The 24,556-nt window shown below is 44.9% G+C and overlaps 1 pseudogene; it reads left to right on the forward strand.

Annotated features, from left to right (window-relative positions):
* Positions 1–3,148: 3,148 nt before the first annotated feature.
* LOC120709710 lies at positions 3,149–14,274 on the forward strand (annotated as a pseudogene).
* Positions 14,275–24,556: the final 10,282 nt, after the last annotated feature.

Below are 24,556 nucleotides of genomic sequence, written 5' to 3' on the forward strand. Positions count from 1 at the left end.
CGCTGTCCTCGATCGGGCAGCAGGGCTCTGGCGCTCTGCCTCCGCTGGCTGCACATGACAAGCAGGGCGCCCCTGTTTTTGCCGCCGTTTCTGTTATCTGCAGCGTCTCGTCCCGACTAATTGGTGCATGTTTAAGCCTGCTAATGATTTGGGTAGAAATGGATTTAATGGATTGAGTTTTGATATGAATTATGTTTGGATGGATTTAAATGGGTTGTATTAGTTAATAGGGTGGGGTGGGGTGGGTTCTATATAAATATAGATCGGAGTGGTTTGGGGTGTGATGAAATGAATTCTTTATGCAAAACAGTACGATTATATATAAATATCGATCTGTAAGAGCCTGACCTTAGAAATAAAACATCGTGTTCATATTATAAAATTTTATTAAAATTGACTGAAATTTGTTAGAGATGGCTCAGTATGACTAGCAACTACTTTGTGCAAAGCATTGTTGCTAGAATTACACGTGGGTCCCACGTCAAGAGCTGGACTCTAGAAATAAAACCTCGTGTTCACACTATAAATTTTATCGAAATTGACTGAAATTTGTTGGAGATGACTCAGTATGACTAGGAGCTACTCTGTGCAAAGCAGCATGGCTAGAATTCCACGTGGGTCCCACATCAAGAACCTGACCCTAGAAATAAAACTTCGCGTTCACACTATAAAATTTTATCAAAATTGACTGAAATTTATTGGAGATGACTCAGTATGACTAGGTGCTAATCTGTGCAAAGCAGCATGACTAGAATTACACGTGGGTCCCACGTCAAGAGCCGGACCCTAAAATAAAATCTCGCGTTCACACTATAAAATTTTATCAAAATTGACTGAAATTTGTTCGAGATGACTCAATATGACTAGGAGCTACTATGTGCAAAGCAGCGTGACTAGAATTATAGGTGGATCCCACGTCAAGAACCGGACTCTAGAAATAAAACCTCGCGTTCACACTACAGAATTTTATCGAAATTGACTGAAATTTGTTAGAGATGACTCGGTATAACTAGCAGCTACTCTGTGCAAAACAGTGTGGCAAAATCTACACTATAATTTTTTTTAAAGAAACGGGTTCTTATTGGGTTGTAATCATAGTTTGGCTAATAGTTTATTACATCATGAGCTGAAATGCTTGGGTTGGATTGGTTTGTGGTAGTGGTGGTTTGGAGTGGTGTGGATAATATTAGTTTCTCTTATGAGAATGGATTGATGTGGATATGGTTTGGTTTCATGCCCATTTACAGGCTTATGCATGTTTCATACTCCTCTCTCAACAAGATTATTATGCAGTATTTTTTTCATTTTTCTGCCTTGAACAGAAAAAAAATAGAGAACACGACGTGCATGCCTCTTGCTCTGCAAGTACATGGTTAATCTACTAGGTTGTTTCATATAGTTTCATGTATAATTTTTTTATGATACAGACTAGTTAGGAAATCAGAGAGAACAAAACCAATTCTTTGCCATTGTATGCGTTGCCATATCTTTCAATACTGAAACCGCGTCGCGCTCCTGGCCAGGGAGATGGGCCACGTAGGCCGGAAAACATCGGCCGTCGGATCGCGATCCGACGGCCAGAAATAGATAGAGACGTAAATTTTGCAAAAGAAACCCGAGCTTTATTAAAATAAACACATAGTCTATCAATTTAATGGAAAACCCCTCGCACTTTGTGGAGCCTTACTTTACAAAAAAAACCCTGAACTTTTAGTAATCGTGTCGTACTCCATGAACACGGAGTCCATCAATTTATTGGAAAACCCCTCGGACTTTGTGGAGACTTACTTTACAAAAAAAACCCTGAACTTTTAGTAATCGTGTCGTACTCCGTGAAATTTGTAAAAAAAACCCTGGACTTTGTTAAAATGATTCTGAAGTCCATCAATTTTATGAAAACCCCCTTGAACTTTTCAGTAATCGATAGGTACTCCGTCGACGCCAAATTTACCAAATAACCCACGCAGTCTACCAATTTTACGAAAATCCCCCCGGACTATTTGAAATTCAATTTTTTAAAATAAACCTGAACTGGAGGGCATATTTCTGCGCGGCAACGCCGCACAATGTTCTAGTATGAAATAAAATATATGGGCAGTCCTCGTACTTATCTCGAGATGTTATCTAGATACCTAAACTTTTAAAATGTATTTTTAGATCCCTAAACTTTCTGGAGATACCATTTGGGTCTCTAAACTCTCGAGATGCATCTTTAGGTCCCAAATTTATCTTAATGTGTCATTTCGATCCCTAAACTCTGAAGGTGAATTTTTATATCTCTAAAAATTGCCATTAATTAATTGTATTCAAAACAGGTTGTTTATTAAACTATTTAGATATTAATGGTGGATATTATTTTTTTGTTTAACATGAAGATATCAATGCTAATACTAAACATTTCCTACTAACTATTTATATTTTGCATGCGCTTTGTATAAATTTATTAATATAATTTATTCCTTTTTGCGAGGAAAATATAATTTATTCCTCGCTAATATAATTTATTCCTGTTCTCAATAAAAATCAAAATAGAAATTTTATTAGATTTAAAAGTAGCAAATGAATTTTTTTACTAACTTAAAGTAGCAAAAAAACATCTATATTAAATTGAAAAAATCATCTTGAGAATTTGGAGACCTGCATGACACCGCCGGATAAGTTTATATGGACCTAAAAATGCATTTTGAGATATTAGGAACCTATGTGATACAGTTAACAAGTCCAGAGATCTAAAATACATTTTAAGAGTTTAGAGATTTAGATGAGACACCATAATAAGTTTAGGGACCGTTGGTGTAATTTACTCTATCATATGACTCTCAATTTTTTTTTGAAGAGGATAATATTTTTTTTCTCGATCCAAAAGATATTTTTGTATTGTTATAAAATAAAAGGCAACATATTATAGAGTTTATCACTCAAGTCGTAAAACTATATACCAACAGACACATCCCAATCGAGAAAGGTGGAGTCGACCGTATAGGGTATACGAGGGCACCGTGGCTACTGCCTACTGGTTAGCCGGTGATAAAGGGCTTTTTGCTAACGGCCGGCAACCCCGTGAGTTGGCTCGCGTTGTGTTGTCACGTGGCCTCTCGACTGTTTATATAACACGCCCAAGCTAAGAAATTAAAGAATGTGCGGAACAATGGCGAACAACGGAGGTGGCGCTCCGGCGGAGGTGATCGTCGTGGGGGCGGGGCCGTCGGGGCTGGCCGTCTCGGCGTGCCTGTCCCTGCGCGGGGTGCCCAGTCTCGTCTTCGAGGCTTTTACATCTATACCATTATAAAAGTTAACCCCGACGTCTATACCACTAAAAAATTCGGAGACACCTCTGTGCCATCATTTTTTTTTATTTTGACCTTCGTACCATTTTAGACGGAAGGAGGAGTGCTAAAAGAAGGTAACGGAGCTGAAAAAGACCATTATAGACTTTAGTGCCAAAAAAATGTTTAACTCTCTCCTCTCAATGACGAGCGGGCCCCACTTTCATCATCTTCTTCCTCCCACACCATCCGCATGATCCCTGACGGCACATCTTGTTCTTCTTCCTCGCCGCGCCGTGCCGCGCCCCCGGCCGCTCCCCTCCTCAGCGCGGCCGCGCGACTGCCCCGCCCTGGCCGTCCTCGCTACGGCCGTCCTCGCGGCGGCCCTGCCCCGGTCGTACTCGCCATGGCTGCCCTAGCCATCCTCACGGCGGTCGCGCCCGCCCTAGCCGCAGCCCCGCCCTGGCCGTCCTCGCCGCAGCCCCGCCCCGGCCGTCTACGCGTTGCCCGCGCGGCGGCTCTGCCGCACCCGCCCTGGCTGCGCGACCCCGCCCTCGCTGTGCTGCCCTGCGCGCGCCCGCCCTTGCTGGCGCCATGCCCTTGTGCGTGCCCACGCCGCGGACATCGACACTGGCAATGGCGAGACACGCCGCCACGGCCACACACGCACGCACGCCCTGGCCGCGCGGCGTCCCGCCTCGGCGTCCCTCATCGCGGCCGCCCTCACTGCGCGGCGCCCGCCCAGGCCGCCCCCGCCACGCCCCACCCTGGCCGCGCCCCGCCCCGGCGGAGCTCGCAAGTCCTCGCCGCGCGGTGGCCCTGCCCCGGCTGCCCTCGCCGGCGGCCGCCCTGGGCGCGGCCCCAGGCCTCGCCGCGCTGCAATGGCCGCGCGGTGGCCCCGCCCTGGCTGTCCTCGTCGCCACCGCCCGGGAGCTGGGCGAGCGAGGGAGGACGCGAGGATGCGAGCCAGGGAGGGAGCGACAGGGGGGCAGCTCGTCGGGGAGTTGGGCGGTGCCGGTGTTGACCTCGTCGCCACCGCCCCGACCGCCCTCGCCGAAGCCCAGCCTGGGAGCTCGAGATCTGGGAGCTCGGGAGCATGGGGCGTGAGCCACGGAGGGGACGAGAAGGCAGCTCGCTTGGGAGCTGGGCGGCGCCGGTGACTACGTCGAGGCGGACCTCGACGAGGGTGGGGCAGAGGAGATCAGGGATAATGTGAATGAGATGAGGGGTAAGATAGTCAATTCCATATATGGGTCCCACCAGTCAGGACCCACAAACTATGAATTTCTAACAGAATGTGGACGGAATGGTATGTAAGTTAAAACGAAAAAATGCGATGATATAGATATATCATCAAACTTTTTAGTGGTATGGACGTCGGGGTTATCTTTTGTAATGGTATACATGTAAAACCCTCCTCATCCTCGACCGCGACGACTGCGTGGGCTCGCTGTGGTGGAAGCGCGCCTACGATCGCCTCACCCTCCACCTCCCCAAGGAAGCCAGTGCGCTGCCGTGCGTGCCGCACCCGCCCGGCGCGCCGGCCTACCTCCCGCGCGACGACTTCGCGCGCTACCTCGGTGTTGACACTTTTTCTGGTCAACACACGAACGCGCTAGATCGCGCGACGCGAGGAGGGGCTCCTTGCAGCACCTCCTACGCGGAGCGGTCAGACCGGTCAGAGGAACCGGTCAGACCGGTCGCTGTGCAGAACGGTGACAATCCGACGAACGCTCACCCGGGAGGGATCCCGTTGGGGCAAGCGCGCGTAGGGTTGCCCTAGACTGGGTAGGCCAGCTAGGGTGTCCTCAAACGCCATGAAGACGATAGAAGAACAACATGTCGAGATTGGAAAAGCTAGGGTAAGAAGAAAAAGTAAAGACGATAAAAAGTAGATGTGTTTGATAGATTTGATTGGGTTGGATCCTCAATCGGCCATGACCCTTTATATTTATAGGGTGGAGTGGACCCGCAAGAAATCTTATTATAAGATCTAAATCTATAAAAAATACAAGTTGTACTAGGACTCTACCTTGACCGGTCAGACCCGCCGGTTAGACCGGTCGGTCGTACCAGACCGACTACAGAAAAACCCCGACCGGTCAAACTGCCTACGGACACCAGTCAGACCGGTCTTCCTATTTTAGTTGTCAACATATATCCCCCTGTTCTTTGGCAAAGATTGCGTGCCAAAGAACACTCTTCTGAACCAAAATTGTCTAAGGGCGATAATTACTAATACATCGGCCATTTTTTGTGAGGACGATAACAAACTATCGGTCATGACTTGCTTTTACTTCAAGTTGGTGATGAAACAATTTGCTTCGACCTCCAAATTTTCTTCATGGTTGTTGGCTTTGTTGGCTCGACCTCCACTTGTTATTCCATCAATTCTTGCTTGCGCAAACGTTGTAATCTTCTCTTCTAAATGTGAGATAAGCCTGAGGGACACCACCTCTTATTGCTAATTGGTCTTTGGGAGATACAACTTGGATACATAGAAGGATATTGACTATAATATGGTTGTATATACATTCTACTATAATCCAAAGGTATATAATAAGAAGGATACGGTCAAAATCATGGAACCACTGGTCCTGAGTATGACATAGCATCACAGTTATCTTGAAACGAACGAGGATCCAATTGCTCGCAAGATCTTGATGATATCTCATCCTTAGCTTTGTTTGGCCGTCCCATCTATTTCTTCTTCTTCTGAGTAGCTCCTTGCTTCTCATATTTGGCCAAAACTTTCTTAAAACTCGGTTTCATCTTGCTTTTGGAGGAACTCTCAGAATCACTGGACGCACCGGTCAGACCGGTTGGCTTGTCGCCGATCTTTTCTTTCTTGTCTTGCTCTCCAGCCGAATTTGATTGTTGTTCAGCCATATAATTTAAAACATGTTCAATATTAGGGGTAATTTTATCAATAGAACTAGCCGATGTTTCTTCAATAGTTGGCTTTTCTTTATCTTGTGTCAAATCTGATTTTTTATTCAATCGTCCATCTTCTTTGACACGATAGACTTGTTTGATCACCTTGTGTTTCTTTTTCTGCACAGATCGATTTTTCTGAGCAAAATGGTCATTATTAGTAAGTGATGGCTTACTAATTGCCGGCTCCCTATAGGTAATATAATTTGGGCACAAATATGTAGGTAGAGACGGCATATATGAATTATGAAACCATGATGCACAAGAATAAGGCAAACTGAAATAAATACTCCATGGCATACTCATAGGTGATCTACATGATGAAAACAACATTGATGTAGGAAAATTATTCCATTGCCGATTCCGATGGACTTGATGTCTTGGAGTTTTGTTAAAACTTCTAGCCCGACTAACATGTTTGATATCTTTTTGTTTTGAAGATTTAGCCGGAAACTTCTTATTTGGCTTCGGCCTTTCCTTTTCATGTTTATGACGGCTTTTGGATTCAACAGTTTTCCAAACACCAATCTCGGGTTTCTTGGGTTTAACCATCTTTGGCTTTGATTTATTTTACGAAATCCTAGATGAGGCGGTTAGACCGGTTGGAGAACTTGTCAGACCGGTTGTGATACAACTGGTGCCTTTGCCTTTGTTTTGTTTTCCCTCGAGCGTAGAAGTACTTTTTCTATGTACTTGCTAAGGGAATTTGGTTCGACAATTTCGGCTTGAGACGGCTGAATTGTATCTTGACTAGCAACATCACAAATCTGCAAATCTTGGCAAGAATTATTAGCCGTCTCTTCAATAGCCGACTTTTGAACAGTAGGAACTGGAATTGAACTATCTTCCTGATCGATCAAATACTAGACAAGTTCAGAAAGAGCATCGGATAAAGTACCTGAAGATTGTACCTCTTTTAATAAATCAATGGTGGATGGTGGGGTCCGCTCCTTTATCTTGATGACGCCTTCTTCGATTTTACAATAACAGGATAGAACCAATCTTTTGTTCACCCCATTACATTCTCGCCGATACTCCTCAAGTAGTTCATCATGTGACGATATATTACTAGGGTTTGACGGATCGGCCATGATAGCCAGATTCTTGTCCCCAACGGAGTGGCCAATTTGTGTTAACGTCTTTTCTGGTCAACACACGAACGTGCTAAATCGCGGACGCGAGGAGGGGCTCCTTGCAGCACCTCCTACGCGGAGCGGTCAGACCGGTCAGGGGAACCGGTCAGACCGGTCGCCGTGCAGAACGGTGATGATCCGACGAACACTCATCCAGGAGGGACCTCGTCGGGGCAAGTGCGCGTAGGATTGCCCTAGACTCGGCAGGCCAATTAGGGCGTCCTCAAACGCTATGGAGACGAGAGAAGAACAACATTTCGAGATTGAAAAAGCTAGGGTAAGAGAAAAATGTAAAGATGATAAAAAATAGATGTGTTTGATAGATTTGATTGGATTGGATCCTCAATCGGCCGTGATACTTTATATTTATACGGTGGAGCGGACTTGTCCCGCAAAAAATCCTATTACAAGATCTAAATCTATGAAAAATATAAGTTGTACTAGGACTCTGCCTTGATCGATCAGATCGGTCAGACCCACCGATTAGACCGATCGGTCGTACCAGACCAGCTAAAAAAATCCTGACCGATCAAACTGCCTACGGACACCGATCAGATCGGTCTGCCAATTTTGATTGTCAACACTCGGCGCCTACGCCGCGTCCTTCGGCGTCCGCGCGCGCCGGCGGTGAGTCCGTCGAGTTCGTCGACCTCGGGAGCGGCGCCGCCGAGCGGCACGAGGCGAGGTTCCTCGTCGTGGCCACCAGCACGTACGACGAGAAGTTCGTGCCGGAGGTGCCCGGGACGGAGGGCTTCCCGGGGAAGGTGGTGCACGCCAGCGAGTACCGGTCAGCGGAAGCGGAGGGGATGAAGGGGAAGAGCGTCCTCGTCGTTGGATGCGGCAACTCTGGCATGGAGATCGCGCTGGACCTCGCTGAAGGCGTCGCCATCACCTCCATTGTGGTGCGCAGTGAGGTCAGACTCAGAACTGTTACACGCAAGTCCATAATTAATTAAGTAATTAACTTCACACATGCAAAAAAAAACAAGAAATGGTTTAAATGTTTTCCATGAATGGATCCCATGCTATTGTTTAAAATTAGAAGACAACTTTTTTCAAATCAAGAGCTTAAAACTTCATTTAACAAACAGAGATCATGCTGGATAACAAACAGAGATCAGCATGCTGGATACATGTCAGTGGTCCGCTGGCTAGCGGCAGCAGTGGCCGCGTTGCCCGCCCGGGTTCGAGCCCGTCGGGGCCGAATTTCCGGGTGCGCACCGGGGTTTATCCCCAGAGGGGTACCGGGGTGCGTGTGTACAGGTGTGTGGTGTGTGTGTAAACCCCGGCAGACGCGTCCTCGGATTTCTCGGTAGTCCATCTGCGTTGAGCGCGCGGTCAACGTGAGTGCCCAATTGAGTTCTTAAATGATTCCCCAGTGCTCCTGGGTGCTTTCAAAAAAAACTACTACAAACATGCTTGTGCACCTAAATTCAACGCGGTTGTCTAGAAACTTTGGGACTGCACCCGCGTCAGTCAGAAAAAAGGGCGACTGCACAGTGTCCACAATTAATGGGAAAGCATGCATTTTTTATAGAAGTTGTTTTTGAAGCTATGTTAATTCAACTAAAATTGAAACTTCTATTTTTTAATTGTAAATTTAACTTTACTCAAAGTTTGTCGATGATACTGTTTCCTACTAAAGTAGTTTTGAATTTGCAAAATCTAGTTTTCGTAAATAATCTTTTTAGTAATACCAAAACAGATGCTTGAATTGTTAGGTTTAGTTAATCTCAATTTCTTGTTCAATAGCATTAGTTAGATGAGGTGTGCAGCTACCATTGATCCAAAAAGAACACCCCAAAATTTCAATTTTGGATTGTGGATATCTTTTCAAATAAAATTATCATTTTTCTAAATTTTTAGGAATTTTCCAGATTATTCTGGTAATTATTTTCATTTTTCTCTAGAGCTAAATCCATTTAATGGAAAGTTCTAGAATTCTTTTCACGAGATTCAAGTATTTCATTTGGACTCATCGTGTCCCAAACTATCTCTAAAATATTTCTTGGCATTTTTGGGATTTTTATTTAGGATATATTTTTCATGGATTTAAATATTTATCTAGACTTTTCTAGATTTATTTTAAATCTCAAAAATATATTATGAGCAATTGAAATCATTTATCTCTTCTTCCTGTACTAAATTCAACTTATTTTGCCCTGTTCAGTTCTGGATTCTACAATCTCTCACCTCGATCAAATCACGCACGAAATAGAGACTTATCTCGATTTTGGTGTTTTTTGGCGATATTTCACTGTCATCACCGTCTATTCCGACAATCAGCACCATCGCTTTGAAATACTAGTTCCATCTTGATCCCCCTCAGCCACCATAGTCTGCCGAGGCCGAGCGCCGCAGGCTGTTGGCTGTCCGATTCGCGCCGACTTCTCCATCCGCTTGCCAAATTGAAGACATTCTCGAGTATCATCGCGACGGGCCGCAGCCTCGCCACTCGCAGCCTCGCCACTGCTCGACGCTCTCGGTTCATCGCTGAGAAGCTCCGTCGTCAGGAAAACCTGAACCATATGGCCGCTTTGTTGCAACATAGGGGAGCATCTTCACGTATTTTTTTTCCCTTGCTCTCTTTCTCTTGCTAAATCGTGGGACCTGCTAGACAACCACAATCTTATCTAGTTGGTTTTTCACGTGCTCATCCTAAACTCAAACTGAGTTAAGCCATGCACGCTACCATCATCCATGTTATGCACGTCATGCGACCTGCCATCTAATCGCGAGCCCAACCGCTCGAGCACCTGCAACGCCGAGGCCGAGTCCTAGTCAGCCTCTTTTCCTCCTCGTGTTTTCCCTTTTATTTCCGCGCATCCCTGCCCAGCAACGCCGGCCCTAGGCCTCCACAAGCCCCTACGTTCCCTTCTGCATTGTTCCTGATCTGCCTCACGCAGCACACCGACGGCCACATGCAACGCTGTTGCTGGAGACGATCTCCAGGCCTCCCATCGCCCCTGCTGCCCGCGCCATGCAGCTCGCCGCGACCCTCCCCGGCGCCGCACGTCCTGCCGGCCTAGCGCCCCTGCAAGTGCCCTCGAGCCCACGGCATCCCTTGCATCTGCACCACACGCCGCGCGCCCCCTGCGTCACCGTCCACCAGGCCTGCTCAGCAGGAACAGAAGGCGTCGCCGCCTTTGCTCACGGGACTGAGCAACGCTAGAGTCTCCCTTCGATTCATCGCGTTCGACGGCCGCCGGTCCAATCGAGCTCCACCACGACGCACGATCCCCTCGATGCCCGCCCATCCCCGGAGCTCCGCATCAGGGTGAGCAACACCGCGTCCCCTTTATTTTTTCCCCCTCTCTTGCTCCTCGCCACGGCAATCGCTCGTCGCTGTCGCCGCTCCGCGGCTCGCCGTAGCGCGCCCCTGTCCGGCCTCGCACTGACTACCTGAACCCCTAGATGTGTTCCCCATGACTCCAGCTCTACCAGGCCAATACACGCTCGAATCCGTGCTCCAGACTGCCGATTTAGGCAACTCCGGCAGCCCCACCGCCGTCCGCCGGCGACTGAGGGCCGCCACTCCACCCTGGTCGTCCGATCCTAATCCAACGGCCCGGATTAGATCTGACCCAAGTCAACAGCTCCAATATCGATCAACCCTAGGTGCTTTTGCAAAAGAGCCCCTCGCTTTTCTAGAAAATCAAATCGCGGTCCATCTTAGTTCAAAAATAATTACGTAAAAACCCTTTTCTTTTCAGTTTAGCTCCTGTCCTTTTGTAAAATAGAACCCACCGTCCCTGAGTTGTAGTTTCTCATGCTAGCCCTTGAAGTTTAGGTTTAATCTTGTTTTAGCCCTCGGTTTCTTCACCCAGAACCCCTATTCTTTCAAAACTTTTATAAATAACCTCCTAGAACCTTGTTTTAGTCATAACTTCTTCGTTTTAGCTCCGTTTTTATCAATTCTTGCGCTCACGTGATCCTTACAACGTGTGTAATATCTTTATCGTCTTGTGAGAACACTTTGTTGTGTCTTACAAATCTTTTATGTTAGTCCTTAACTCTTTGGTTAATCGCGACTAAATCCCTAACACACCGTTTATCCCATAGTTTCCACGTCCTAGCTCCGTTTTCTGTGTTTCTTGCGCTCTCGTAACCGTAGCAGCAAGCCTTATCCTTTAGTATGCTCTTTTAAAGTTTTTCTTTTGTTTTGGTGTATTGTTCTTAGTTGTACTTTTTGTTTGCTTTGTATGGCTGCTCGATGATTGATTCAATAGAAGAATCGCCGTTCGAAGATTGAAGATCAAGTTTTCCAAGTGAGCAAAAACTAAAGAGCAGTAAGAGTAGCTTTTCGTTGGAGAAAGACAAGTGACCCTAACCATACTTATATCTATACTTATTTACAAGAGTATGATGATTTAATTGGAACTTGGAGAATCACCCAAGAAAACCATACAACCACAATACAATATGGTTCTGGTCTTGGCTAAGTAATTAGATGATCTATATGTCGTGCCTGGGGGCGTTTGATTGGTGGATTTCGGGTTTGAGAATTGATGGGGCGGGTGATGGAAGCTTCGTCTTCTGAGGTACCGCAGAAAGTAAGGGACCAGTGCATACATATAGTGATTCTTTGAAAAAACCTCGTAGCGTCCCTATGCAATCACACCTCGGAAGTGTGGTATTGTGCCTGATCAGCACATATGCATGGTTGGGTTCAAAGTTCTTCGGAACTTTTAAGCGAATTGTGGTGAAAGTGTACAACCTCTGCAGAGTATAAAACTGATATATCAGCCGTGCTCACGGTCAAGATCGGCTTGGACCCTCACATAATTAATTTAACTTAAAGATGGACTTAAATCATACTCTGGTTATTTCTTGTGGCCTTACTGAGTACCAATCATAAGTGTACTCACCCTTACTTACTGCTGCTCAAAAGAAGAAAGTTATGAAGTCTTATGAAGATGTTGCTGAGTTCTAGGTGTACGCAATCCCCCAGTCGATTGCATGTGAAGTTTGAAGCCTTTATTTCCAGGATAAGCTGTATAACTCTGACTGTCTTTATAATTGTTTTAAATCTCTTTTTCATAATATTGTTGCTGATTATTCACTTATAATGTCTATATATGAATGAAACTTGATCCTGACATACATATAGTTATGCATTCGATTTTGTCCTTAAAATCGGGTGTGACAAAAGTCTAAGCTTTGGTACTTCCATGATGTTGGAACATATTACTTTCATTTCTTTTCTTTGTGAAATTAATATGGAGATCTTTAAGTAACTAGTACATACTTAAGGTGTTGATTGGTTTAGAGCATCTCTGACAGATTACTCATCCCTCTCTCCTATACCAAAAATCTCTCCTTTTGGTAATGGGAGTTGCTCGAGCGGATTACTAATTCCATTGCTAATACCAAAATATTTTTGGTGATCGCAAAAACAATCCTCACTCTTGCTCAATTGTATGGGATTCCTTTCTCCACTCTATCCTTAGAGTAATCTGATACACCACCGGCTGCCAAAAACGTAAAAGGCATTATTGGTGATGGAGACATCGATAAAATTTATAGGATATGAGAGATAAGTAATTTGATGGAGATGCTTTACTTGTGTTTTCTCACAAGCCATAACGTGAAATCACAACAACCGAAGTGTTTGTCTTATATGGACATATGGTACCATGTGTATCTATCAACCACGCCGTGATCAAGCTTGTGTTTGCCTTATACGGTACCATGTGTATCTATCAGGTATCAACCATCATGATCAAGCTTTATAATACAACAAAAGATTTGAAATTAAGATATTGTTCCATCCGTCTCAAATTATTAGTCGTTTTATTTTTTCTAGATGCATAATTTTTTTATATATGCATCTAAATATATATTATGTCTAAATGCATAGCAAAATCTATGAATTTGAAAAAAATTCAAAATTACTAGTAATTTGGAATGGAAGGAGTATTAGCATGTGCCTTGCTCGGCGGGCTTTCTATATGATCATGATCAGGTCCATTCGTATATACATACAAATTAATGAAAAAGAAAAGTCTCAATCTCCTAACAATCTCTCTGGTCGATCAAATTAAATTGTATGCAGCTTCACATCCTCACGAAATGGATACTGAACCTGGGGGTGAAGCTGGGCTTCTACCTGCATGCCGATCTGGATGATCGACAAGGTGGTGCTGCTCTTGTGCCACCTCGTGTTCGGGGACACATCCAAGCACGGGCTCCGGAGGCCGGCCATCGGGCCCTTCGCCTTGAAGCAGCAGACCTCGGCCCTCTCTGTCATCGACGTCGGCACCTACAAGAAGATCAAGAACGGCGAGATTCAGGTCAGCGATTCGAAGCTCTCTGGATCTTCATATTACTTCCTCTCTCTGTCTCAGATGTGGTGCTGTTGCAATCAATTGAAAAACTAAAATCCCTGAGGCATCGTCTGTTGTGCGACGTGACGTGATGATGATGATCAATCTGCAGGTTCTGCTGGGAACGTCGTCGAGTTCGCCGACGGCAGGCGGCATCCTTTCAACGCCATCGTCTTCGCCACCGGCTACCGGAGCGGCATAAAGCGGTGGCTCCAGGTTCGTTTCGTCCCTAGGCGAGATGGATTAAAATTGGTGGCAGGAAAGCTAAAGATGAAGAGAATTATTGCAGGACGGCGGCGAGCTGATCGGCGACGACGGGATCCTGAAGCAGCGCAGCCCCAAGGCGGAGAACGGGCTCTACTTCGCGGGGCTCTCAGGGAGAGAGGCATCTTCGGCAGCGGCATGGACGCGGAGTTCATCGCCGGGGACATCAGCAAGCATCTGCAGCCCGTGCCGGGCCAAGCCCAGGGCCAGAGGAACCCCGAGCACCAGCTGCAAACCAGTGATGAGCGAATGGTGCCCGAGCTGGACACGCAAATCGAGATAGGCCTTAGCTTGCCTCAGAAGCTATATTTGCGTGGGCATAGCAAATTGAATGGTAGATTGACAAAATAAACGTTTTAAGTTCTCATGGTAGATTTGATTTAAGTTCTCATGGATGATACATTTCTTTTTGGAGTTCACAAATTGTGCTATTAGAAGCATCTAGCTTTGATAAATAGTACATCTCCAAATTAATGAAAAATGGACTTGTTAATGGGCTTGCTAAACGAGCGTACAGAAACTGGCGGTTTTTTTATTTGTTTATTTTTTATTTTCGTTTTTTACAAAAATATATTTTCTATTTGGAAATTTACAGGAATATACCCCGGCCGCCCCGTTGCTGGGCGGCCGGGACCTGGCCGCCCGGTAGCGGGGCGGCAGGGGCATTTGTGAAAAAAATTTCAGGGAGAAAATTGTGCGCAGGTCCCTATGGGGCGGTCGCCCGGCAGCGGGGCGGCCGGCCCCCCTGGCCGCCCGGCAGCGGGGCGACCGGCCGTAATTTTTACAATTTAGCTCTTTTGGCGAAATAATTTCACATCTGTGCCCTTTTTTAACTTTTTGCAGGGGGTCGACCCTGGGGCCGTAATATGTGGTGCCGAGATAACACGTCTTGGGGCCACAGATCACGGCGCCGAGGTGCCACGCACGCACAAGCAATCTAGTGAATCTTCGAACTTGCCTTTAATATTTTCGGACCTTTTCAGGAGACTAGAATATTGTGAACCACACATCAAATATAACGGTAAGAATTAAGAACTAAAAACTACATTACACAATATAAATCATGGGAATTACATCATAATACAACGTTAATAAAACACACATCAGACATACAGTGGCATGGCAGAACCCGTTGCAACTACGGTAAACAGATTCTGAACTAAGCTAACATGCCTTAGGTAATTTAAAAAAACACAACAAACACAACGATACAGCATGTCACTAGCACTAGGTAGTCCTAGTAGCCGTACCCCCACGTAGCAAACTGCGTTGAGCCTTCTCCGCAGTATCCACCCATTGCAAGTGGTGCAGGCGGTGGTGCCGGAGGGGCAGAGCCCTTCTTCTTATGACAAGGACAGTTGCAGTAAGGAATAGTACATGGTTCATCCTATGAAGCGGCAGCATTGCTGGTATCATCGTCTTCGTCGTCTTTGTTACCCTCACTCACTTCCTCGTAATGGTTCACCTTGCATTCCAGATCAAAGATCTTTATCTGGAGGTACTCGATGAACTCCTGAACTGAATCATTTGGTGCAGGATCGACCCACCTAGTAAAACCACAGTTTTCTGGAGCATCTGAAGACTGCAAAATAAATTTCATGTAAGGTGTCTCAATGAAGATAAAAAAATAAAATAACCGAGTATTACCCATGCGTGTGTGCATTTGAAGAAACGCCGACCGACATCCATCCTGTCGGTGCACATCTGCACTAAGCAGTCCTCACCATGTCTGCATTTTGGCCACGGTTCTCTACGGTTATCGTATTGTCGAAGAGGAGTTTCATTGGTAAATTCACTCTTGTGCTGTGGCGGAAACTCAAACACTGGTTCCGGAAAGGAATCAGGTCCAAGAGGCCCCTCCCGTATTATGGGGTCTCCCTTTCTTCCCCCTTTTCCTTTCCCAAAACCATAGTAATTCTTCCCGCTAGACCCACCTCCAGACATTGGGTATACAATGAGCTTTGGTATTTGAGTGCTGCTAGGAGTTCACAAACTTCGGAGTATTTATAGGCGCACAAAGTTCTGCTACCCGGAGTGTGGAGTGTAAATGCACCTGAAAAATCCTACATGACAACACAGTGAAGAGTATTCAATTCTCTAACTGACTACTCGATGCATCTCTGTGCATGCAGAGCATCTAAGTGCATGCAGACTCACAGCACTGCATCGCTGCCGCTCGGTCGATCGTGCCTAGATGCCGCCTTCCCCACTACACGCCATAGACCTTCGCTGTAGAATGACAGTTCCGTCGTCCTCGCCCGAGAGACTGCTTTGAAGGTGAGCTGGCGTGGTTGCCGTGTTGTCACATCTTTTTGAAATGGTGAAAGGGCGCTGCTATTGGGCTGTCGTCTTTTGTCACATTTGTCTGGGCAAACAATGCGACATATGGGAAACCAATGATCGCCGTGCTGAGCAGTGGCAACCTGTGATCTTGTACTCGCAGCTAGATACACTATGGTCCCTATTTTGAGCTATTCGAGCGGGATCTGAGCCGCTAACTCCTCCCGCACCTAACTTGTCCTTCATTAAATCACGGAAAAAATTCGTAAGAACTTCCCTTATTTCACGAGCATTATGGAACCCACAAACATAACAAGTTCACATCAATAATATCTATAGAAACAAATGACAAGTAAACTACCACAATCATAAACAACCATAATCCGAACAGTCGAAACAGTCCATAATAACAATAGAGAAACAAGTGTCAACAACTAACCACCCCTACCATTCCGACCTCTCTTACGTTGTGCGTGTAGGGTAGCTATGACGTTCCGGTGGCCTCACGTCTCTGGCAGGACGGCGTAACAGAGCCACAGGTGTATGCAAGCTGGGATCATCGTCCTGGGCAGGCGTAGCAAACAATCGTGTAAAGTCCTCCAAGGAGGCCGCGTCGTTGTCTTCAAACCACCCTACAGATGACAAAAAAAATTTAAGCAACATTCAATAGGGGAATGCAATTCCGTACAAATTATTGTACGTACTCTGTGTTGGAGGTGGTGGTGGTGGTGGATAGGAAGAAGCTCCTTCATATCCTCCTAGTGGCGGCATAGGGTGATACGAAGACGGCCCCGCTCCGGTGAACTGTTGTGATCCTTAGTATAAATAATAACGTATGAGCCTTCGACCATAAAACATAAGCAAATAAAATTATGCACCACATATTTACCTAAAGTCCCTCCAGCATGTGGCATAGAGCCAAACTGGGTTCCTTGAAATGGAGCCCCTTGCATATAAACATACGGATCGGTAAATATCACACCATACCTTCGTACTGTCGGTGGTATAAGGGAGGCTGCTGCCATGCGGGACCACAAGGAACCGACGTCGACGCTTGCGACGATCCGTAGGAATCCTCTTACTCCGTCCGCGTACCAAAGGCCTGAAGGATGCCTCGGGCTCTATCACGTTGAGTGGTCCAGGCCTCGAGTTGTGCCGGCATGCTCATCGTAGACCCGCCATGAATCCTCATTACATTCAGTGAGCAATCTAATTCAAGCAACCTACAGGTCTCGAACTACAACCAAAAAAACTTAGTATACAAATCTTAAAAGATCGAAAATGCCGTCAACATTTACTCACCGCCCCAGCTAATGCCTCATCCCTGTGTCGTGCATAGCGATCCTGCGAAGTCGCAACATGTGGCTGTGGATGCATGTCAACATACGTCAAACGACAATGAGTCTTCGGTTCGTACCAGGTCAGGTACGCCCGAAACGAAGGCTCAGTGTGTGGACCGGTATCCTCAGCCAACTGCTCGCCTACATCATCCCACGCAGCCACCCATGGTTGTAATCTAGTGACCCACATTGTTGAGAAAGGATGTCCAGCCCTTGAAAAATTGCACGTTAAATAGAAATTAGTTTCACGTTATTAGTACATGGGTGCTCATACATTTTTGTTACCTATGATCGTGGCGCTGAACACGATCCAACACTGAAGACACAGGGAAAGACTGGCGTCGACCGAACTGCCTCATGACTCTATCCGGGCAGTGGGCCTCAACTGCAACGTCGTACACCAAAGCTGCAGTAGTCATCCATAGGCCCTGGTCCTGTGTGCACACCGAAGATATCCCAAGCGGTGCACGTGGGGCTATAGCCGAAGGACTATATGGCTCCCACACAATGTCTTCTGGGGTCAATCGATCAAATTCGGCAACAAACTCAGGATAAGACCACTGGGTCTGTACATGTGCCCATATTTTCTGAAAAATAAAAATTATGTGTTCATAAGAAATGTATTGAGGGAACAATGTATGACCATAGTATGCATAGAATATAAATTTTTTTCGGGTCCATACCGGTCGAGAGTACCAGAGAGTCCCCATGGTGGGTCTGTCGTCCTCCGTGTCACCATACATATTCGGCATGTACGGTGACTGGTCAATCATGGGACGACCGATAGCAATCCTCTCGTAAGACCAAAACTGTAGCAGAATTGGGCACCCCGTTTGGACAGCATTCCTATCATTCTGCCGTGATGCCTTGCAGAGTCCACGATATGTGCATGCAAGAACCGCTGAACCCCAACTATATAAGGGTATGGCATCCTCATCTGCATCGGCGATCTTCTGTGCGTAGGTCAGAAGCACCCTATCCATACAGTGGCCATGTGAGTTGTTGAACATAATGTACCCAAACAACCACAGCAGGTATGCCTCGAGTGATCTAGTCACGCTGTACTCATCAGCATCGGCTGCCAACAGATCCGGCTGCAATGAAGTACGAACATTGAGAATAAGAAACACATGAGGTATTTCAAAGCCATAAAATACATCAACACATCGTTTTGTACGAAATTGTACCTGAAACTGTAGGAGCCATGACTTGGAGGGGCCTTTTCGAATGTGGGTGCTCATTGAAATCTTCAGGATCAATCGTGGTGGCAACACCTATAAAACGTTCCTCAAGATCCTCCAGCCACGTAGAACGTACCACACGGGGCTCGACAGCGTCTCCGGTGATAAAAAGACCAAGCAGCATCGCAACGTCCTGCAGGGTCGGTGCCATCTCCTCACAAGGGAAGTGGAACGTGTGTGTCTTAGGTCTCCATCTGTCAACAAGAGCTGAAAGTAGAGACCTGTCTAGCTTCACCAAAGCACTCTCAGCAAGACGAGCCACAGTGAGAAGACCTGCCTCGCTCAGCCTGCATCATACAGTGCACAAATGTTAATACATTATATAACGAAATGTATAACGGATAAAAACATAAAATAGACGACATATCACCTGGGCACCCATCGTGGATCTACAGCAACCAACTCTGCAGGTGGACGTGGACACAGCACGTTTAGTTCTTGGTGCTGAACCTTCGCAAGGAAGGACCGGAGACCCGAGTCTATTGTTGGGTCAAGCAACGCAGGAGTAACCCCGTCCGTACCTACCACGTAAGATCAAAACAAAACAATACAATACAATCACACACATCTAAACATTTCTAATCGTTCCTTATATTTCCTAAATAATTTCTAAGATTTTCTAATGATTTATAATAATTTATAATATTTTCTAACATTTTATAAATTTTCTAAAATTATCTTGCAATTTTTAAGATTAATTAATTAGATTGCTAATGTACTATATCAATGCTAATCACTATATCAATGCTAATCACTACAAGTAACTACACCTAAATGTACCACTAATCAGTCCTAATAATAATTAAACTGATTGCTAATCTACTATTTCAACAAAATAGTTTCTATAATTTTATAATATTTCTACAATTTTCTAATATTATCTTGCAATTTTTTTGATTTTCTAATACTTCTCTAACAATTTTCTAGTATTTTCTAATACTAAATCTAACACTAAATGTACTATATCAACGCTAATCACTATAAGTAACTGCACCTAAATGTACCACTAATCACTTCTAACAATAATTGAACTGATTGCTAATTTACTGTTTTAAAAAAATAATTACAACATAATCTATTTATAAAATGTAGAAAATTTTAGTTACCTACAGTCGACGGCTTGAAAATCCGGCAGGGCTTCGCCGCTTTGCCTCTCCCTCACCCCACCTCTCCCTCCCTCCCTCTCTTTTCTTTTTTTCTGGATTTTTAGTGAGGCAAATGAGGGGGTGAGGGGCAGCCAACAGCTTATATAGGGTTGGGGGGCCGGTCGCCCCGCAGGCGGGTGGCCAGGGCCCGCCGCCCCGCTGCCGGGCGGCCTGGAGGGCTGGCCGCCCCGCTGCCGGGCGGCCGGTTCTCCAAGGGCCTCGGCGTAATTTTTTGTCGAGTTTTTTTAGATAAGCCCCTGCCGCCCGGCAGCGAGGCGGCCGGGGTATATTCATGTAAATTTCGAATACGAAAATATATTTTTGTAAAAAACGAAAATAAAAAATATAAAAATAAAAAAACCGCCAGAAACTGTGGGCTTGTTAAACATGCATGACAGCCCATGGGCTTGGAAGCATGTGTACAGAAACTACCATCTCGGCCCAAAGCTCTAAACCCCATGGCCCAAAGCCCCGCCTCATTTCCCCACGTTTTTTTATTTTTATATTTTTCAAAATCGTTTTTTACAGAAATATATATTTGGTTTCACAATTTACTGGTTTATACCCCTACCGCCCCTACTGCCCGGCAGGGGGGCGGCAGGCTCCCCCCAATATAAAAGCCGAGGTCCACCCCACACCTGCATTTGCAGCAAACAACATCCATAGAGGGAAAAAGGAGAGATGTGGGGTGAGGGAGAAAGTTGCAACAGCGAAGCCCTGCCGGATTCCGCACTTGTGATCTGCAGGTAAGTTACGTATGAATCCATTAATATTGTAAAGCAATTTAATTTAATTAATGCTATAGTATTAAAATTTCAGTTCAGTATTAAAATTTAATTTTATTACATACTTGTTTCTAAATGAATTATAAATTAAAATAGAATTAAGTTTTGGATAGTGAAATATAGTATTAAACTTGTTTCTAAATATTGCAGTATAAGGCAATGGCTGCCTCCAATTTTGGAGGATTTTCATGGATGTTTGTCCTCCTGTACATGGATTTTCATGGCTTCGCTGTTGCAACTCCCTCCCTCACCCCACGTCTCTCCTTTTTCCCTCTATGGATGTTGTTTGCTGCAAATACAGGTGGGGGCCTCGGCTTTTATATTGGGAGAGAGCCTGCCACCTCCTACCGGGCGGTAGGAGTCTCCATGGGATAAAACATAAATTTTAATTACATATAAGCCCCTACCGCCCGGTAGAGGGCGGCAGGGGCGCCCCGCCGGGCGGCAAGGCTATAAACCTGTAAATTGAAACCGAAAATATATTTCTGTAAAAAATAATTTTGAAAAATAAAAAAATAAAAAAACGCCATTTCCCCTCTTTACCAACAGTTGCCGTCTCCAACCCCTAAAAAAAACAGTTGCCGTCCCCATGGGGAAAGCACGCCTTCAGTTCTTCTATCTCAGCTCGGCCGCTTCGCCGCCGCACGCAGGCTGTTCGATGCAATGCTCGAGGGAGCGGCCTGGCGCCGGGACTCCCAGCGTCGGTCTCCTGCAACGCCCTCGCTACGGCATATTGCCGCGCCGGTGGCCGCCTTGACCGCCAACGACAACGAGCGGGCCTGTTCCATTCCATCCTCGTCGACGGGATCTGCGCCGCGGGGGAGCCGGACCTGGTGCGCCGGCTGCTCTTCACTTCGTGTCCTCGTCAGCGTGCTGCGGGGCGGGATGTTCCCGACTCCCGAGCGTTCCCACCGGCCACCGGGGCACTGAGCAGGCGGTGGAGCTGTACGGCAGGGTGGTGATAGCGGGGCTCAGAGGGTGTTGTCTCGTCTCACACTCAGGCTTTATCACCGGTTTGTGCCGGGTGGAGATGGTATCCCAAGCAAAAATTCTCCTTCGGCGACATGCTTGCAGCTGCAGTTGGGTGCTCCCTGAACATCCTGACTCCTTGACAAGTCAACTTCGGTGGAGTAGTATCACCGGCAAGTTCACCGTGCAATGATCCTGATGGTGGCAATGGCTTACCCCCAATGTCGTCGCGCACATGACGCAATGGTGGCAATGGCTTACCCACAAAATGGAGAAGGTTTTGCTAGTAGATTGTTTGCGTATATAATGTTCTCACTAGTGAATTCTGCAAAATGGGGCACGTGGGGAAAGCTCTCGTGTATGTTTATGGAAACTAACAAAAAGGGCTTCTTTCTTGATGCTTTTGTGTATGACACATTGATTCAAAGCTAGGTCAGACTGAAATAGCAAATGGGTTGCTGATTGACACGGAGAAGAAAGGCCTGGAACAAAATGTTCCTGGTTTAGCAAGGTTAGAAGATGCCCCAAAAGCTGATGCTGTGGCAAAAGAGATGCATAAGAAAGGGCTAAACTTGGTCACTGTATATTTTCTGAAGAGATGCAAAGAAAAGTTTGAATAAATTCACTGTTGGCAGTGCAAAGTTAGAAGTTATTATCCTCCCCTCTGGATTTCCATAGGGATGACTATGCTGCAAATACTTCATGGGGGAACAATGAGTCCTGACTTTCATGAGGTTCGTTTACCCATTTCCATGCCCTTCCTTGCAATTTGCTGTCTGTCCGTATAATCAACTTTGTATTTTGTAAATCAATGAGATAGATTGGTAGTATCATGCTGTATGTTGGTATCGACCTTTTTCCTTAGCTGCCTAATTAAACCATATTTTTATCGAGCTCAGGGACATCTGCATGTGCCAGCACTTTTGACTCTGTGAGCAGATAACCATGCCTAATGGTCCTTTCTATATTCCGTAATTTCCTTCACCTATTGCTTCTTAGGTTCCATCATACCAGACAACATACTATATTTACTAGCAAGGTCATGATAAAATTCAAATTATTCAAAAAGGCAGAAAGAGCTGAACATTGGAAGAAGGTTCGGAACAATATCTTGGATTACAACAGATACAAAGGAAATCAGGCCTCACTGACTGTAGTTTAGATTAGTGATTCGTAATAAATGATATATGTCCCAAACTGTCACACTCATGCAGATGATGGACGATGCTTAATTTCGTTCAGTGACTTAATTTGTTTCCAGGTGTTTCTCCCTTATACACTTCTATTAATTAACTGTTGTCCAATCTGTTGCAATTTCATTTGTTCATATGTTGCATTCAATAGTTGATGGCAGGTGATGCTAATACAGTACATTATGTCGAACATATTGAAATTGATGACCATAAGAAGCGTGGTTACTAATTATGGAATTTCTTGCCTTTATGAATGAAGTCTACAGCCACATTGATAATCCATGAGTTTTTTAACCTGTTCCAAACACAGGAACTCTCATATATAAATAACTGCTTGCTACTGAAGGGCATTGTAATGTTGGTAGGATAATGGTTCATGCTTTGCTTTGAAACTTGAAAGCCTATGATTATTTTCGTAATCATTTAAAAGATGTGCCAAGAATCTGCATAACTACAGAACCTACAACATCCTTCTAGTGAGGAATATTTATAGATACTGTTAAAAGATTATTTTACTAATAATTCAAAGTATCTTATGGGTCCCTTTGACACTCCTATGATCGGTTAATTTCATTTTCTTTGTTCAAATCTCCCTGAATATTTAAGATCATGAATCTAAATCTATACCTGCAAGGCATGATTTAGATGTTCATTTAATGAATATATATATGAATATCTTTGCCCTAAATTTGTTTACTAGTTTCAAAATTAGCAAATTATTTTTAACATCAGAATTTAAAAGCTATATTCCACTTGTATTCAAGGTTTATGCATATTATGAAATTTGATTCTATTTTTCCTAAAGGAAACTGAAAATTCTGTTGCTTTAATCTAGATCATCTAAAGACAGTAAACTTTCCTACTGGGCCATATTTGTCAGAGTACTTAATTTTTCAAGTGTGGCTAACTTTTGTGGCTTTCTGATATTTTCTTAACAAAATTCATAAGAGGTGCTTTCTATTTAATGTATATATCTTAGGGAGGCAAATCACCTTAACATCTAGATATATACCTGAAATATTTTCTAGTTAGTATGTTCTTAGAGACAAATTTAGGATATGATTTCGTAGAGTTAGATATTGTTCAATCCACCGGCATCAATCTGCTATTTGGAGAAAGTGTGTGATAGGTTTGTTGAAGTTTTCATTACCTCCAAAGTAAGTATATTCGTTTTTATGTATTTCACATTTTTTTTCACATAAACATGTGCTATATTCTGTTCCCCTAGCACATCTTTAACAAATATGTACTTTGGTATGTCATCTTTCATATATATATTTCAGGTCAGGTTTTACATGAACCACAAACCTGCCAAGCCTTGACGGATTTCACCTGCTAAGTTTTGCAAGAATGTGCGTCACCAGTTGCCACACTTGAGAAAATTACACACTGGAAGGCCTTTGCACCAAATACTGAAACATTGTACATTGTTGGTATGTGGCATCTCTGGAAATACTTTCACATTCTTTTTATGTGGAGGGTCTCTGAATCCCTACATAACAGCGAACGGGAGCTTGTGAAGTTGGATGTGAGTGCAGTGCTGCTACGGGCCCAAAGAATCTGACTATCCCAATTCAGAAAGACGGCAGACAATTTCCATAATAGATAGCTAAAGTGCTTAATCCTGAGAGTGATGGGAGAATATCGTTGCAAACGACAGGTGCGCTATTAAAAAGAAAC

The sequence above is a fragment of the Panicum virgatum genome, chromosome 5K (assembly GCF_016808335.1).
Source record: "Panicum virgatum strain AP13 chromosome 5K, P.virgatum_v5, whole genome shotgun sequence".
Lineage (NCBI taxonomy): Eukaryota > Viridiplantae > Streptophyta > Magnoliopsida > Poales > Poaceae > Panicum > Panicum virgatum.